Source organism: Schistocerca cancellata, chromosome 7, assembly GCF_023864275.1.
Source record: "Schistocerca cancellata isolate TAMUIC-IGC-003103 chromosome 7, iqSchCanc2.1, whole genome shotgun sequence".
Taxonomy (NCBI): Eukaryota; Metazoa; Arthropoda; class Insecta; order Orthoptera; family Acrididae; genus Schistocerca; species Schistocerca cancellata.
This window is the reverse complement of record NC_064632.1, coordinates 476,124,743-476,141,910: the sequence shown is the minus strand read 5'-3', so window position 1 is coordinate 476,141,910 and position 17,168 is coordinate 476,124,743.

Sequence of the window (17,168 nt, the reverse complement as noted above, 5' to 3'; positions counted from 1 at the left end):
CTGACTCCTTATCGTCGACGCGACATATCGCACTTCTCTAACTGAACATTTCTTTCCTCTCCTTCCTTTCTCATCTTTATCTCGCTGCTTCTCAGCTCCTCTTATTTCCTCAAAAGTTTCCTGACCACTGGCAACAATAGTACCCTTCGGTATCACAACATCTTCTACACCAAAATTATCTATACTTACTGGTATCGCAAAACCCTTCTGTCTCCTTTCCGGTCGGCAGATACTTCTCTTTATATGGACTGACTGACGATATAAAACATCATTGTGGGTGAGCGGGTCAACCAGAATGTCTGTCTTAGGCTGTTCTTGATTTTTGACATCTATCCAGAGAATCTTTCCACTTCCGCCTTTTATCCTCACAGGGTCAGTGGTTTTTATCGCCCACATCTGCGGTTTTATGGGAGACTGTGAACGGCGCCTTTCACAGCTCCCTCGCGTCTGACGGGGGTGCGCACTGCCAAATCGGTGAATTGCTTCGCCGAACTGCACAGTTCGCGTTCGATAATCCACTATCCCCTGATAACGGTGCAGGAAGTCATTCCCTAGTATGATGTCAAATTCACCCTTCTTTAGCCTTACTACTTCCATCCTCTGACTGTATTTACCCTCATCTATTTGCAGATTCACTACACACGAACCTGCAGGGACAATTACTTCCTCTCCAAGGCCACTGATATGGTACCGGGGTGGCTGTAACACCCTTCGATCATTTTTCTCCACAAACAATACACTAACTTGAGCACCAGTATCAACTAAAATTCTAACTAATTTGTTCCCGAGTACGCCAACTAGACTAACATGTTCCACCTCTTTACATTTTTCGGTCCTAACCGGGTGTATTATTTTTGTCGGGGGCGCGGGTGGGTGGCGGAACCTGCCCCCCAAGCGTTTCCCTGATTCGACCCCGCGTTGCGGCGGTGGCCGCGCATCTGATTAGAAAATGGTGACTTTGTGGGGCAAACATTATCAGCATGGCCTACTGTCTGGCAAATAGTGCAATACGGCGCGCGACAACGCATTGCCGTATGGTTGGGCTTCCCACAACGCTGACAGAATACTGCTTTTGCTGGGACCGGTACTGGGTCCGATGGGCGCGGTGCGGCAGCGCAAAAACGCAATACCTCTTCGCGTAACATTGCCAAACGAACAGCTTCAAACAGGGAAGTGGGGGAGGCTGCTTTGACTTCTCCTCCTATGCGGGGGTCAATACCGCGAACAAATGCATCAATTGCACGCGCTTCCGCTTCTGAGCGCAAAATTCTGTTTTCACTGGCATTTTCGCCTAGCTTATAGGTACGACAAGATACTGCTCGTATGCGATCTGCAAAGGCATCAAAATCCTCATTAGGCTTCTGCCTAAGGGTTGATAATTGATCTCTGTAATATGCGGTACCTCTGGTATCGGAATAACGCGTAGTCAATCCGCGAGCCAATACTTCAAAATCGTGCGTGTCACGCAATTCGTCCACCGTTTCTATAAACATTCGAGCTTCCCCTGTCAACTTCAGTCTGGCTACATTGACCAGTAGATCATCCGGCCAGGCACACGTGCGACCCACATCACGAATATTTTGTAAGAACATAGCCACATTTTCGTGGGACTTTCCAGAAAAGGTGGGAATGAAATCAGACGCAGGAAAATTGCTTACAGTCGCCATGTTAGCTGAAATTGTTGCGTTTGTATTAGAGACAGAACTAGTGTTAGTTGCCTCTGTTTGAGCATTTGTTACAGGTGCGGAGCTAGCCACAGGTATGGAAGTTCGCGCACTAGCTTCCAGCGCCTGTTTCAAGACGCGGTTTTGCTCAAGTAGCTCCTGATTTTGTGCGAATAACTGGCGCATTTGCGCATTAATGGCCTCGAGCGGGTCTTGTGAGACAGGTGCCTCTACGGGGGTATCCCGTTCCGTCGCTCGTGTTCCCATCGGCATGTTTACAATTTTATGGGACGCTAGTGACCAGAAAAAAAGTAATGATCGTTACAAGAAAAGGACGGCCACAAAAATTCTCAATCCAGCGGCGGAAGATCGTCGAAGCTATAGTTGTAAGCATCGCGGCGACTTACATGGCGATGGAGGCGGTGCGACGCAGTGGTGGCGGCGACGGCGTGGCGCAGTGGCTGCGGCGGGCGGTGGTCGGCGGGCGGTCAGCGGGCGGCGGCGGCGGCGTCCGGACCCTCGGCGGCGGACGGCGCTGGCTCGGCCGGTCGGCGATGGCGGCAGGCCCCTAGCGCGTCGATGACAGCGGCGGGCGGCGGTGGGCTGCGCGGCGGCGGCGGCGGATGACGGCGGCCCGGCCGATCGCGCAGCACAGCGCAGGCCCCTCGAACTCAGGCAGCGGGCAGCGCGGCGGCGTCCGGCACACGTGGTGACTAACGTGGGCTGCCTCGCTGCAGCGCGCGCCCTGTGCGTGTTTAGTGGAGCAGCCACGGCCCACGTGGAGCAAACGTGGCGGCCGGTTGGCGCATTCCATGCGCGAAGTGTACGGCGTCTTGCCGGGAGAAATTTAGTGTAGCGACAAAGTCACTACGGGAACGGCATTCCACTTCGGACACCAATTGTACAGGATGGCGGGTATGGGCAGGCGGTGGGCGTTATGGAATAATAGAGTAATTTTTAGAGAAAGGCCATTTATTGGCTAAAGCATGTTGAAAAGGGATACATAGGCCTAGGGAGGTGAGGGTGAGCCAGAGCTTACAATTTGGCGAACATTGTTCGCGAAGCTACCGAAAGTTGTTGTCTGCCAAATCTAAGTCCACAGTGCCGCAGCACCGGGAGAAGCGAGAGATGTACAATGCTACAGGGCGCGCATCCGACTCGCGGGTGAGCAAGAATACAAGAGAGCGGGCCCGGCGACGGGCGGCCGGGTATGTTCGACGCACCACGCGGCTTCCTCTGCCCTGATTGGCCAGGACCGAGCAAACCGTGCGGGCGGCCTGGAACTTTCCAGAGCGTTGCCTGCTAAGCGACGCCTGGGGCGGCGTTACCTCGTCAGCACACGAGAGAGGCGCGTGAACAAGGTGCCCTTCATCGGTGCTGACTTCCTGTTACTAAACCGTGGGACGAAAGAATTTACAGGCAGCTAACACTGCCGGCCGTGGCTTGACCGCAATGGAAAAATGAAGTTACCGGTTGGAGGTTCATATAATAAAGTAAAATCCCCTATTGTCTGGCTCATCCTTTACAGCTGAATTGCGTTTTAGAAAACGTAGCGGAGTACGTACTCGAACTCGCAACATCTTATCTACAGTGCGCGACGCTTACCATGAACTCAACAATTCCTCCAGAATTTCTGCATTCCACTGCGCTGTGAGATAATGCATATGGTCGGGTCTAGACTTCTGAGAGACAAAGAGTTACAGCTTTTCTTTTGCACTGCACGACGTTTTCAACAAACAAAGAGCGCAATACAGTAGCTCAAGTGGAAAGGAACACTTCCTATTTAAATTTCTGCATCCTACACTGTTGGTTGTTCTGTGAAGGTGGCAGTTACGTGACTTTATTTCGGTGATTACAAAACAGAGTCCAATGTATGCACTGGGTAGCCGAAGCAGCTAGTTGATGGTGACTCGGTCAACCAAGTAAATGAATTTACTGAACGTGCTGCAAATCACTACAGGGAGCCTGTGTGTAAGAATTCTCATCCAGTGTGGCGCAACGGCGTTACGGTACAAAAATGAGCCGCAGAGAAGAGGATTTGGTGGTCCGTTGGACTGATGATAGGTTCATACACCTATGGTCTGGGTTCGATTCCAACTCCTGTCAATGATTTTATATAGGAAGAGAAAGATTCCTTTCTCTTATGGCTACACCAAGTGAGGAGGATATAATGGCACTGTGGTCTGACATTCACATTAAAAGTGATATTCCTTTTCTGCCAAGTAGACGTTAGGTTGAACCACAATAAAGTCTGGAGTGGCGACATGTACGAGGTGCATTCAAGTTCTAAGGCCTCCGATTTCTTTTTTCTCCGGACTGGAAAGAGATAGAAACGTGCGCGTTGTTTTAAAATGAGGCCGCGTTCATTGTCAATACGTCCCAGAGACGGCAGCACCGTACGGCAGATGGAATTTTACCGCCAGCGGCGAGAATGAGAAGTGTTTTAAATACTTAAAATGGCCACGTTTTCCTTACTTGAACAGCGTGCAATCATTCGTTTTCTGAATTTGCATCGTGTGAAACCAATCGAAATTCATTGACAGTTGAAAGAGACATGTGGTGATGGAGTTATGGATGTGTCGAAAGTGCGTTCGTGGGTGCGACAGTTTAATGAAGGCAGAACATCATGTGACAACAAACAGAAACAACCTCGCGCTCGCACAAGCCAGTCTGACGACATGATCGAGAAAGTGGAGAGAATTGTTTTGGGGGATCGCCGAATGACTGTTGAACAGATCACCTACAGAGTTGCCATTTCTGTGGGTTCTGTGCACACAATCCTGCATGACGACCTGAAAATGCGAAAAGTGTCATCCAGGTGGGTGCCACGAATGCTGACAGACGACCACATGGCTGCCCGTGTGGCAAGTTGCCAAGCAATGTTGATGTGCAATGACCGCATGAATGGGACTTTCTTTTCGTCGGTTGTGACAATGGATGAGACGTGGATGCCATTTTTCGATCCAGAAACAAAGCGCCAGTCAGCTCAATGGAAGCACACAGATTCACCGCCACCAAAAAATTTCGGGTAACCGCCAGTGCTGAAAAAATGATGGTTTCCATGTTCTGGGACAGCGAGGGCGTATTCCTTACCCATTGCGTTCCAAAGTGCATCCTACGAAAATGTTTTGAAGAACAAATTCCTTCCTGCACTGCAACAAAAACGTCCGGGAAGGGCTGCGTGTGTGCTGTTCCACTAAGACAACGCACCCGCACATCGAGCTAACGTTACGCAACAGTTTCTTCGTGATAACAACTTTGAAGTGATTCCTCATGCTCCCTACTCACCTGACCTGGCTCCTAGTGACTTTTGGCTTTTTCCGACAATGAAAGACACTCTCCGTGGCCGCACATTCACCAGCTGTGCTGCTATTGCCTCAGCAATTTTCCAGTGGTCAAACCAGTCTCCTAAAGAAGCCTTCGCCGCTGCCATGGAGTCATGGCGTCAGCGTTGTGAAAAATGTGTACGTCTGCAGGGCAATTACGTCGAGAAGTAACGCCAGTTTCATCGATTTCGGGAGAGTAGTTAATTAGAAAAAAAATCGGAGGCCTTAGAACTTGAATGCACCTCGTAGAAACTCTATCACCAGTAACCTTTCTTATACTAGTTATTTATTTCTAGTGACGAAACAAACATTATGTAGGGTCACAGGACACTTGTACCACCTTTTATTTGAGCTTCTCTATGTCGATAAAATTTGTTCTGAACTGGGAATACAACTGAGACTGCCCTTAACGCGGAATTTGATCCCTTCGTGACAATACAGCTCGGCTGCAATTTGTTGTTTGTTCAAAACTGCAGATTCCTCAACATCTCCACATGTTGCGCCTGAATGGGTTCGAATCCTCGTCCGGCACTGAAGATTTCATTATGTATTTTCAAGCTCTAGCATGAGAACACCTATCTGCTGGTGGATAATAATTTTGATGTTTAATGTATTTTCATTCGTTGTCAACACTAACGATATTTGACGTTTTTGACTCCCAGTGAGACACACAACTATTTGCGAGATCACTGCAAGTTCAAGATGTTATTCCGAGCTGCTGGTGGAGAATAATTCGGTAGCTGACGTCTCTTTGTGTGTAGTCAACAATGATATGTGTAGGCCTCTATTCCCAGTCAGCACTGAACTCTTCGTCATATTATTTCTAATTCAAACATGCTCTCACGTCGCTGCTGTTGCAACAAACCCATATTTAACGTTCGTTTTCTCTAGAATACTACAGTGATAGGAGCTGGGTTGGAGTCCTGGGAAGGAAAAAATTAATGTTTCGTCTCGTCATTTCAGTTAAAACATCTAGCTACTGCCGAGAAAATCCGATATGTCACAGATGATTGTGCTTCGATATCAATCCGAATAGGTTATGGGTTCGAATCCGTGTCCAACACAAAGCTTTACCTCACGGCATTTCAAGTAAGTTACTTGTGAAGAAGCAATATTTAACATCTCTGGTAGTTCGTTAACAGGGACAGTAGATTCTGGGTAGGAATTCGCGTCCGTTAAAAATGTCTCCGTTGTGTAATTTAAAGTTGATATTTGTTAACTGATACTGTCTAAAATCGAGGTATATCACTCTCTGTATGCCTAATCAGGAATGACTATTAGTTTTCGTCAGTCACGAAATCATTTCTTAGTCTGCATGACCTGGGTTTGAATCCATATGCAGAACGAGACGGTTAGTCGTGTCATTTGAAGTTCATACATATTCTCAACTAGCTGCTCGTGGATAACTTAAATTTTTAATGTCATTTTGTGTTAAATAATAAGTATGGTATGTTACTTCCAAGAGTAAATCATGAATACGACGAAGTTACTACGTGCGTTCCTATCTGACATAATAATGAGAGTGGTAAACTTTAAGGTATGTCATTTATTGTAATAAATGTGAGCTTACAAGCCGTAAGGGCAGTCTTATCTGTGATAAGTTGTTCCCTGATATTTGTAGTATCGTGGTATTACTTTACATCTTGAGTTATTGCGATACAGTGCAGTGTTTACTAGTGATGACTTGTTGGAACTATTTTCAATATTCAAACGACTGTACCAAGGAGCGATTAGAGGACCTGCTAGACAGCTGCGTTATGCCGGTTGCATGCGAATCAGGCGAAATGCAATTCAGGTCGTTCGGATACTTTTGAGCACGACTGTACGTGCAACGACTTGTTGAGTCTACGCCAAGTCGAGTTTCTGCATTACGCCATGAGGAAGGAGGTTTCCGATGACTTTTATCACTTCATTGTATTCCAGTTTATCTGATGTCACTGTATAACAAACAATAATTTCAACCAAGTGTTAAACAATAAATGAAGTCGTGGCTCAAAGGGTTAATATTCTCGAGAAGCAAGAAATAGATAGTTGGAGGTTCATGTTTTATAAGTTCTTAAAAAATGATAATTACGTATATGTTATCCCATACCTCTATGAAAGAAAACTACGCAAACTTACACTAAACAGTTTTGGTGAGCATTATTTTCCAACGTACCACTGTGATAATCCATCATGCTCTACAGAGTATGGACATCTTGCCTTGGCCTGCTCAATTACTAGATCTGTCTCCAGTCGAACATATATTGGACATTATCTGGTCGTAGCTCCAGCGTCATCCACAAACATCATTAACCGTCCTTAATCGTACTGACTTGCCAAGTGCAACAGGCATGGAACCGCATCCTACAAACTTGACGCCCAGAACCTATAAAACACAATGCATGCACTATTGCGTGCTTTATTCAAAATTCTGATTGTTACATCGGTTACTAATATACTAATATTCCACATTTTCAGTGACTTACCTCGTGTTTAAATTAACCCGTGATCTTGCATGTTAATGACCTAAATATGTTCCTAGGAATATGTATTTCCGAAATATCATTCCTTTACATAATTATGTTTTGATGTTGTGATTCTTTTCCGTCAGTGTGTGTAGAGTATAGGGAAAAATCTGGCAATGTACAATATGTACAATAAGAATGGAAGACCAAGAACGAAGTGCTAGGAGGAACGCAGCCTTCCGCCACTACTGTTCAGGCTGTACATCGAAGAAACAACGGTAGTAATGTAATAAATCAAGAACGGGATTAAAATATAGGGTGAAAGGAAGTCAGTGATAAGATTTGCCGATGGGATTGATATCCTTAGCGAAATTGAGGAATAACTGCAAGATCCGTTGAGCAGAATGAACAGTTTAATAAGCACATGCTGTGGATTGAAAGTAAATGAAAGAAAAACGAAAGTAATGAGGAGCAGCAGAAATGAGATTAGAAACTATCTTAAGATCAAAAGTGATATGTCAAATTTGAAGCAAAATAATACACCAAAGACGAGGCAAAGAGGAAACAAAATGTAGACTACCCCATTGCAATGGGTGCACTCCTCGTCAAAGGAAGACTATTAAGCTTTTGATGATGAGACTTTCATCTAGAACTGAAATTTTATCAACCCACTGTCGCCTGCTACGAGCGCTTTTCACTTGCTGTGTTACAAGATAAGTAATTTAGCTAGTAATTAATAGTTTTTGCTGTCTATTCTATAGTATTTACGTGCATTGGTGTCAGTTAGACGTGATAAATTGAGGGTTTCTGTTTTTATTTACGTCTGAATAAGATAAGCGAAGTTTCTGTTTAGGACAGTTCCGGTGTACGGAAACGTTTGTTCACATTCTTAGCTGACGTTAAATACACGGGATTATCAATTAATTCAGTGCAAAATACTCAGTATTTGCGATTATTAGTGTCATTTAGACTCGATACATAGAAGGTAGCAGTTTTTATACGTTTTATTTGGTTACTTTTTGCTTGTACGTAAACGTTTGTTTACATTATAAATAGGATGGTTAATCAGTTCAAGTTAGTGTACAATACTCATTATTCACGTTTATTAGTGTCATTTAGTCAAAACAATGAAGGTAGCAGTTTTTATACTTTTTATTAGGAATAGTCATACTGACAGTGAATTCTAAAATCACTTGTATAAGTTTGACCAGCGCAACCCGCGACCGTTCAAAGTTAAGCAGACATAAAATAAGTGGTAAATCAGTATTACACTACAATGTCTGAGTAAATCAGTGTTATAATACAACATCTGAGCACTTATTACACACGGTTTAGTTAGCAGAAAGCTAAAACTCTCCTCGTCGTCTGCTTAAATTCCTTAGCTTGTTGTGGGATTTAGTGATCGTGGACTGTAAGAGCATCGGTTTCTATGAAGTGGAGTTCGTATTTCTGCTTTACATTCTGAATTCTTATTGTTAGCTAAAGGTTTTGTTTTGTACCTGCACCTGTCAGTGTACAATACTCAGTAGTTACGGTTATTAGTGTCGTTTAGACTCGGTATATTTATGGTTTTTAAGTTTTTATAATTTTATTAGGTCACTTTCGCGTGTAAGTAGACGCTTGTTTACATTACAAACACGCGGGATAATCAGTAGGTGCAGCTTACCATAGGCCATTATTTAATTCGTTAATTATATTCAGTAGATAGCCCCTAGCAGTTTACTGTAGGTCATTGTCATCTTCTTTAGTATTCACTAAATAGCCCCTAACAGGAAAATAAGCACCAGATCTAGCTTCTACCACAAATTGTTATTTTCATTATTGAGGGTCCTTTGTGCCAACTAGAATGTAGCTGTTAACTATGTGTGGCAGTAGGTTTCCTTAAGTTTTTTATACTAAATCAGTTATTAGCTAGATGGACAGGGACTGTGTCTGTTGTGTGCGGATGCAGGAGGAGTTGGCCACAGTCAAAACGCAGTTGGGAGCTTTGTTGGCCACAGTCAACAAGCTCCAGAGTGCCACCTTGAGGTGCACAGCCTCTGCTGTACTAGATGTCACAGCTCTCTGTCACAAGAGCTGACCTCAGGTGTAACTGAACCGGGCTGCCCACTGTGACCTCAGTGTGGGTGGTGACTACGTCGAGGTCTCGAGCCTCAAGGGGAAGGCTGCATGGGGGACGAAGGCTCCTGTCAACTCCCATGCACTTTGATAATAGATTCAGTGTGCTATCTGATGATGCGGGGGGAGGGGGTAGGGTGGTAGGGGGTAGGGGGGGGAGGCTGAGCCGGATCAGAAAGCACCTTCTGCCAGGATACTGGCCGCTCCTTCAGCAAGGTCTGGACAGGCTAGTGGGGGTAGTGGTTTGTTAGTTATTGGAAGCTCCAATGTTAGACGGGTCATGGAGTCCCTCAGGAACATAGCGGTTAGGGCGCGGAGAAGTCCAACGTTTACTCGGTGGGCTTACTCGGAGGCCTTGTCTGGGATGTGGAAGAGGCTCTTCCGGCGGCTATCGAGCGTGCGGGGTGCAGCCAGCTGCAGATTGTTGCACGTGTCGATACCAGCGATGTCTGTCGTCGGGGTTCCGAGGAAATCCTTGGGTCTTTTCGACTGCTGGCTAAATTGGCGAAAGCGGCCTACACCTCTCGAGGAGTGGAAGCCAAGCTGACGATCTGAAGCATCGTACCCAGGGTGGACTGGGGTACTGTGGTTTGGAGTCGAGTGGATAATCTAAACCAGAGGCTACGTCGATTCGGTGACGAAAGTAGTTGTAGATTCGTTGACCTACACTATGGGGTGGAAGGATGTAGGAGCCCCTCGATAGATCAGGGGTGCACTACACACTGGAAGCATCTACATGGGTAGCACAATACATGTGGCGTGCACATGTTTTTTTTTTTGTTTCTTTTTTTAGATTAGGTTCCTCCCCACGGGAAAAAACCGTTGGTCTGAAAAATTACCAGTTCATGTCACTGATGTAGGTGTGCCAACTGTAAAAATTGTTAGTTCACCTGAAGAGGTCGTTCCAAAGGATTGAAATATGCTTAATCTCATGTTAGGAAATTTTCAAAGTGTCTATAGGAAGATCTTCCAGTTACTCTCCGAAATAAACACTAGCAATGCCAATATTCTACTAGGTACCGAAAGTTGGTTGGAACTAGACATAAATAGCAGTGAAATTTTGGACACGTATTGGACAATTTTTAGGAAGCATAGGACTGATATTACGGGAGTGGGTGTGTTCATTGCAGTTAAATGTTGTTTAAACGCAGTTGAGATCGATACTGGGTCGGACTGTGAAATAGTCTGGATAAGAATTGACCATCTACATCTACATCTACATCCATACTCCGCAAGCCACCTGACGGTGTGTGGCGGAGGGTACCTTCAGTACCTCTATCGGTTCTCCCTTCTATTCCAGTCTCGTATTGTTCGTGGAAAGAAGGATTGTCGGTATGCCTCTGTGTGGGCTCTAATCTCTCTGATTTTATCCTCATGGTCTCTTCGCGAGATATACGTAGGAGGGAGCAATATACTGCTTGACTCTTCGGTGAAGGTATGTTCTCGAAACTTTGACAAAAGCCCGTACCGAGCTACTGAGCGTCTCTCCTGCAGAGTCTTCCACTGGAGTTTATCTATCATCTCCGTAACGCTTTCGCGATTACTAAATGATCCTGTAACGAAGCGCGCTGCTCTCCGTTGGATCTTCTCTATGTCTTGTATCAACCCTATCTGGTACGGATCCCACACTGCTGAGCAGTATTCAAGCAGTGGGCGAACAAGCGTACTGTAACCTACTTCCTTTGTTTTCGGATTGCATTTCCTTAGGATTCTTCCAATGAATCTCAGTCTGGCATCTGCTTTACCGACAATCAACATTATATGATCATTCCATTTTAAATCACTCCTAATGCGTACTCCCAGATAATTTATGGTATTAACTGCTTCCAGTTGCCGACCTGCTATTTTGTAGCTAAATGATAAAGGATCTATCTTTCTGTGTATTCGCAACACATTACACTTGTCTACATTGAGATTCAGTTGCCATTCCCTGCACCATGCGTCAATTCGCTGCAGATCCTCCTGCATTTCAGTACAATTTTCCATTGTTACAACCTCTCGATACACCACAGCATCATCTGCAAAAAGCCTCAGTGAACTTCCGATGTCATCCACCAGGTCATTTATGTATATTGTGAATAGCAACGGTCCTATGACACTCCCCTGCGGCACACCTGAAATTACTCTTACTTCGGAAGACTTCTCTCCATTGAGAATAACATGCTGCGTCCTGTTATCTAGGAACTCCTCAATCCAATCACACAATTGGTCTGATAGTCCATATGCTCTTACTTTGTTCAATAAACGACTGTGGGGAACTGTATCGAACGCCTTGCGGATGTCAAGAAACACGGCATCTACCTGTGAACCCGTGTCTATGGCCCTCTGAGTCTCGTGGACGAATAGCGCGAGCTGGGTTTCACATGACCGTCTTTTTCGAAACCCATGCTGATTCCTACAGAGTAGATTTCTAGTCTCCAGAAAAGTCATTATACTCGAACACAATACGTGTTCCAAAATTCTACAACTGATCGACGTTAGAGATATAGGTCTATAGTTCTGCACATTTGTTCGACGTCCCTTCTTGAAAACGGGGATGACCTGTGCCCTTTTCCAATCCTTTGGAACGCTACGCTCTTCTAGAGACCTACGGTACACCGCTGCAAGAAGGGGGGCAAGTTCCTTCGCGTACTCTGTGTAAAATTGAACTGGTATCCCATCAGTTCCAGAGGCCTTTCCTCTTTTGAGCGATTTTAATTGTTTCTCTATCCCTCTGTCGTCTATTTCGACATCTACCATTTTGTCATCTGTGCGACAATCTAGAGAAGGAACTACAGTGCAATCTTCCTCTGTGAAACAACTTTGGAAAAAGACATTTAGTATTTCGGCCTTTAGTCTGTCATCCTCTGTTTCAGTACCATTTTGGTCACAGAGTGTCTGGACATTTTGTTTTGATCCACCTACCGCTTTGACATAAGACCAAAATTTCTTAGGATTTTCTGCCAAGTCAGTACATAGAACTTTACTTTCGAATTCATTGAACGCCTCTCGCATAGCTCTCTTCACACTACATTTCGCTTCGCATAATTTTTGTTTGTCTGCAAGGCTTTGGCTATGTTTATGTTTGCTGTGAAGTTCCCTTTGCTTCCGCAGCAGTTTTCTAACTCGGTTGTTGAACCACGGTGGCTCTTTTCCATCTCTTACGATCTTGCTTGGCACATACTCATCTAACGCATATTGTACGATGGTTTTGAACTTTGTCCACTGATCCTCAACACTATCAGTACTTGAGACAAAACTTTTGTGTAGAGCCAACAGGTACTCTGAAATCTGCTTTTTGTCACTTTTTCTAAACAGAAAAATCTTCCTACCCTTTTTAATATTCCTATTTACGGCTGAAATCATCGATGCCGTAACCGCTTTATGATCACTGATTCCCTGTTCTGCGTTAACTTTTTCAAATAGTTCGGGTCTGTTTGTCACCAGAAGGTCTAATATGTTATCGCCACGAGTCGGTTCTCTGTTTAACTGCTCAAGGTAGTTTTCAGATAAAGCACTTAAAAAAATTTCACTGGATTCTTTGTCCCTGCCACCCGTTATGAACGTCTGAGTCTCCCAGTCTATATCCGGCAAATTAAAATCTCCACCCAGAACTATAACATGGTGGGGAAATCTACTCGAAATATTTTCCAAATCGTATTATGATGTTTTTATAGACCATCAGCATCCGCAACAAATGTCGCAGAACGTTTCAGGGAAAGTCTTGAGCACATAAGAAATAAATATCCAAATTATCCATTAGTTATAGGTGGAGACTTTAATCTGGCATCCATCGAATGGGAAAATTACACGTTTATCACAGGAAGCAGAAGCAAAGATTCGTGTGAAGCTATTCTAGGAGCGCTTTCAGCATACAACTTTGAACAATTGGTTAGAAAACCAACTCCAGATGGTAACATATTAGATATCTTGGCGACAAACAGATCTGATCTTGTTGAGGAAGTTAATCTAGAAGAAGGTACTAGCGACCATAATGTCGTTGTGGCTTATACGCCAGTAGAAGTCGCAAAAACAGCGAAGAGTTTTCTTGTTTGGGTAAGCAAATAAAACTGTCATTATGTCATTAATTAATATCATCATAGTCAGCTCCAAGCATTCACCATGGGGCACAAAGGTATTGAGCATCTTTGGCCGGAATTTAAAGGTATTGTCCACCATGTGCTAGAGAAGTATGTGCCTAGCAAAAATATAGGGGAGGGAAAGGATCCACCTTGGTACAACAAAAATATTAGGAAATTGCAGAGAAAGCCGAGAATTTTGCACAGTCGTTTTAAACGTAGTCACTGCCCCGCTGACAAACAGAAATTATGCGAAATGAAAGCAGCTGTCAGAAGGACAATGAGAGATTCTTTCAACGAATTTGAAAGCAATATTTTATCTACAGATTCTAAAAATAACTCCAAAAACCTTTGGTCGTACATAAAATCTACGAACGCTACAAATAATTCAATACCTTCTCTTGCTGACAGTACGGGTTATGTAACTGTTGATCATAAACAGAAGGCCGAAATTCTGAACCTAGCTTTCTTAAACTCTTTTACGGTGGGGGACTGCAGCACCATTCCCCCTTTCAACTATCGAACAAACGCAAGGATGGCTGACATAGTGTTTAGTGCATCTGGGATTGTAAAACAGTTAACATCCTTAGACGCCAGGAAAGCATCTGGCCAAGATGGTATCCCCATAAGATTATATGTTGACTATGCTACGAATATAGCACCATTCTTCTCCATCATCTATCAGAGATCATTGGAACAGGGGAATGTTCCATGGGACTGGAAGAAGGCGCAGGTCATAGCAATACATAAAAAGGGTAGAAAATCGGATGCACGTAATTACTGGCCAATTTCACTAACATCGATTTGTTGTAGAATTATGGAAGATATTGTGTGTTGAGACATAACGACCTTTCTAGACTCTGAGAAGCTCATCTGCAGAAACCAGCACGCTTTTAGGAAACAGTAATCATGTGAGACACAGCTGGCCTCTTTTTGGATTGTAACGTTCCCTGGCATCACACACAATATTAATAAACTAAAATTTAACTGTACTATATACGCCGCTATGAAGCAATTTGTATATACTGTAATTATTTAACAAAAAAATATTATTTAATTTTGTATAAAGGACATTCGATATTATTGTAATATTTTCTGTAATAATATTCTAGCTGTATTTATGAATGTAATATTTCTATACATATTTCTATACTCAAAATGTAATTACGAAATTTGTCAATATCTGCGATAACAAAAATGTAAAATACAGCCGCAGATTGCAAAGAGACATTAACGGTTGATAGTGATATAAATAGGAATACATAGTGTGCATTCTTTGTCTTCTTCCTCGAGAGCTGAGAGAGAGAGGAACCTGCGACGTAACATTTTATGAATTGGTGGACTTCAGTCGTCTGTATCTAGATTTAGCCGCCATTAGAGGAGACATTACAAACTAATGTAAGTTGAATTATTGTTGTGGTCTAAATACATTCCGGCAAAACAGTGAAAGATATGACAATAACCGACCGCCACCACAAAATGCGCCAATTGCGCAACCGTGGCGGCCGACGCAACACAACTTACACACAGTGGAGGTCAGCGACACAGAGCAGCCACACCCATCCACCAGTAATAATCCAACAAACTAGATTCAGCCGAGATACGCTCTCCATCGTTGGCTGAGGTTTGGAGTGAGAGCAGCCCGACACAGAATAAAACATTGGAAATCTGTATCCTCAGGTATAATGACGGGGTACAGATGGGACATGAATTAATAACTGAACCACCCACGTGCATAAAGGAGCACAAAGACAAAGTACAAGCGATAACAGAGATCAAAATTAACAATATTGATGTGCAAGCAATCGTAGATACAGGTGCTAATGTCAGTGTCATGAGTATGGACTTATTCAGAGTACTGGGGAAAGAAAAGCGTATGCTGACTTTTCCTGTGAACAATTGCAAAGTCACTGGAGCCATCAGTGCACAGCGACAAATAATTAAACTCCAAGTGCGGGTAGAGATGTATATAGGGGGAGAAGCCATAGCGTGCTCGTTCTGGTAGTAAAGGGTTTAAAGGTAGCCTGCATTTTGGGGGTAGATTTTTTGAGAGAAAGGGACGCTGTAATCGACCTTTCTCGGGGAAAATTAAGTTTGATGAACGCGGGTAGGAGGATAGAATTGTCCATGCTCAGATCTGAAGAGGTACCTGTGCCTAATTGTAATTCTATTAACATAAAATGTAGGAATCAGTGGATACTACATTCAGACAATCATTCTCTAGGACAAAATCTCTATTCTCCAGACGTACAAAGTGATCAATTAAAAGAAAATGTGGACGCACTTGTGAACAAAGTATCACAGTCCGAAAATTTGAACTCAATGCAACAGCAGGATTTGGTACAGTTATCTAACTATGCAGATGTATTTTCAGAACGACCAGGAATTCTTAAGGAATATCAATAAAATATCGAGGTGAAGCCTCACAAAAGCTACTGTCGAGCCTCATACTCCATTCCTTAGTCCAAGAAGGAAATAGTAGCTATCTCTTAGCAGATCCCCACTCAGGGAGAGTACGGGGACTGTATCCGTGTAATGATGAGAAAATATTCCTACAGTAAATGACTAATAGTCCTATGTGTTATGTGTAAAAAAGGTAAATCATTCTTTTGAAAAATGAATGAACATTAATGATGTGCGATCTGTAGAGATAATGTACTAGTGTAGAAGTATTTAGTTATAAGAATATGATTGACTTTCTCTTTTGTTTATGAATATTTGTGTTATGTATTCTTTTTAATTAGTGTTAGCTTAAACGTGCTCTAAATTTCTGCACAGATAACCTGGTAAGTGCAATTATTTGTAGTGTTAAATTGTGACAGAGATCAGTCAGGAGGAACATTTTATTAGTGATTAGTTTGTATACTGCATAATATTCTATATGTGTGTCAAATTCGAAATATTTCTTGGTACAATATTTTCTATATATATATATATATATATATATATATATATATATATATATATATATATATATATATATATATATATATGTATGTATGTAATCCCCCATGAACCATGGACCTTGGCGTTGGTGGGGAGGCTTGCGTGCCTTAGCGATAGAGATAGCCGTATCGTAGGTGCATCCACAACGGAGGGGTATCTGTTGAGAGGCCAGACAAACGTGTGGTTCCTGAAGAGGGGCAGCAGCCTTTTCAGTAGTTGCAAGGGCAACAGTCTGGATGATTGACTGATCTGGCCTTGTAACAATAACCAAAACGTCCTTGCTGTGCTGGTACTGCGAACGGCTGAAAGCAAGGGGAAACTACGGCCGTAATTTTCCCGAGGGCATGCAGCTTTACGGCATGCAGCTTTACTGTATGATTAAATGATGATGGCGTCCTCTTGGGTAAAATATTCCGGAGGTAAAATAGTCCCCCATTCGGATCTCCGGGCGGGGACTACTCAAGTTTGTCGTTATCAGGAGAAAGAAAACTGGCGTTCTACGCATCGGAGCGTGGAATGTCAGATCACTTAATCGGGCAGGTAGGTTAGAAAATGTAAAAAGGGAAATGGATAGGTTGAAGTTAGATATAGTGGGAATTAGTGAAGTTC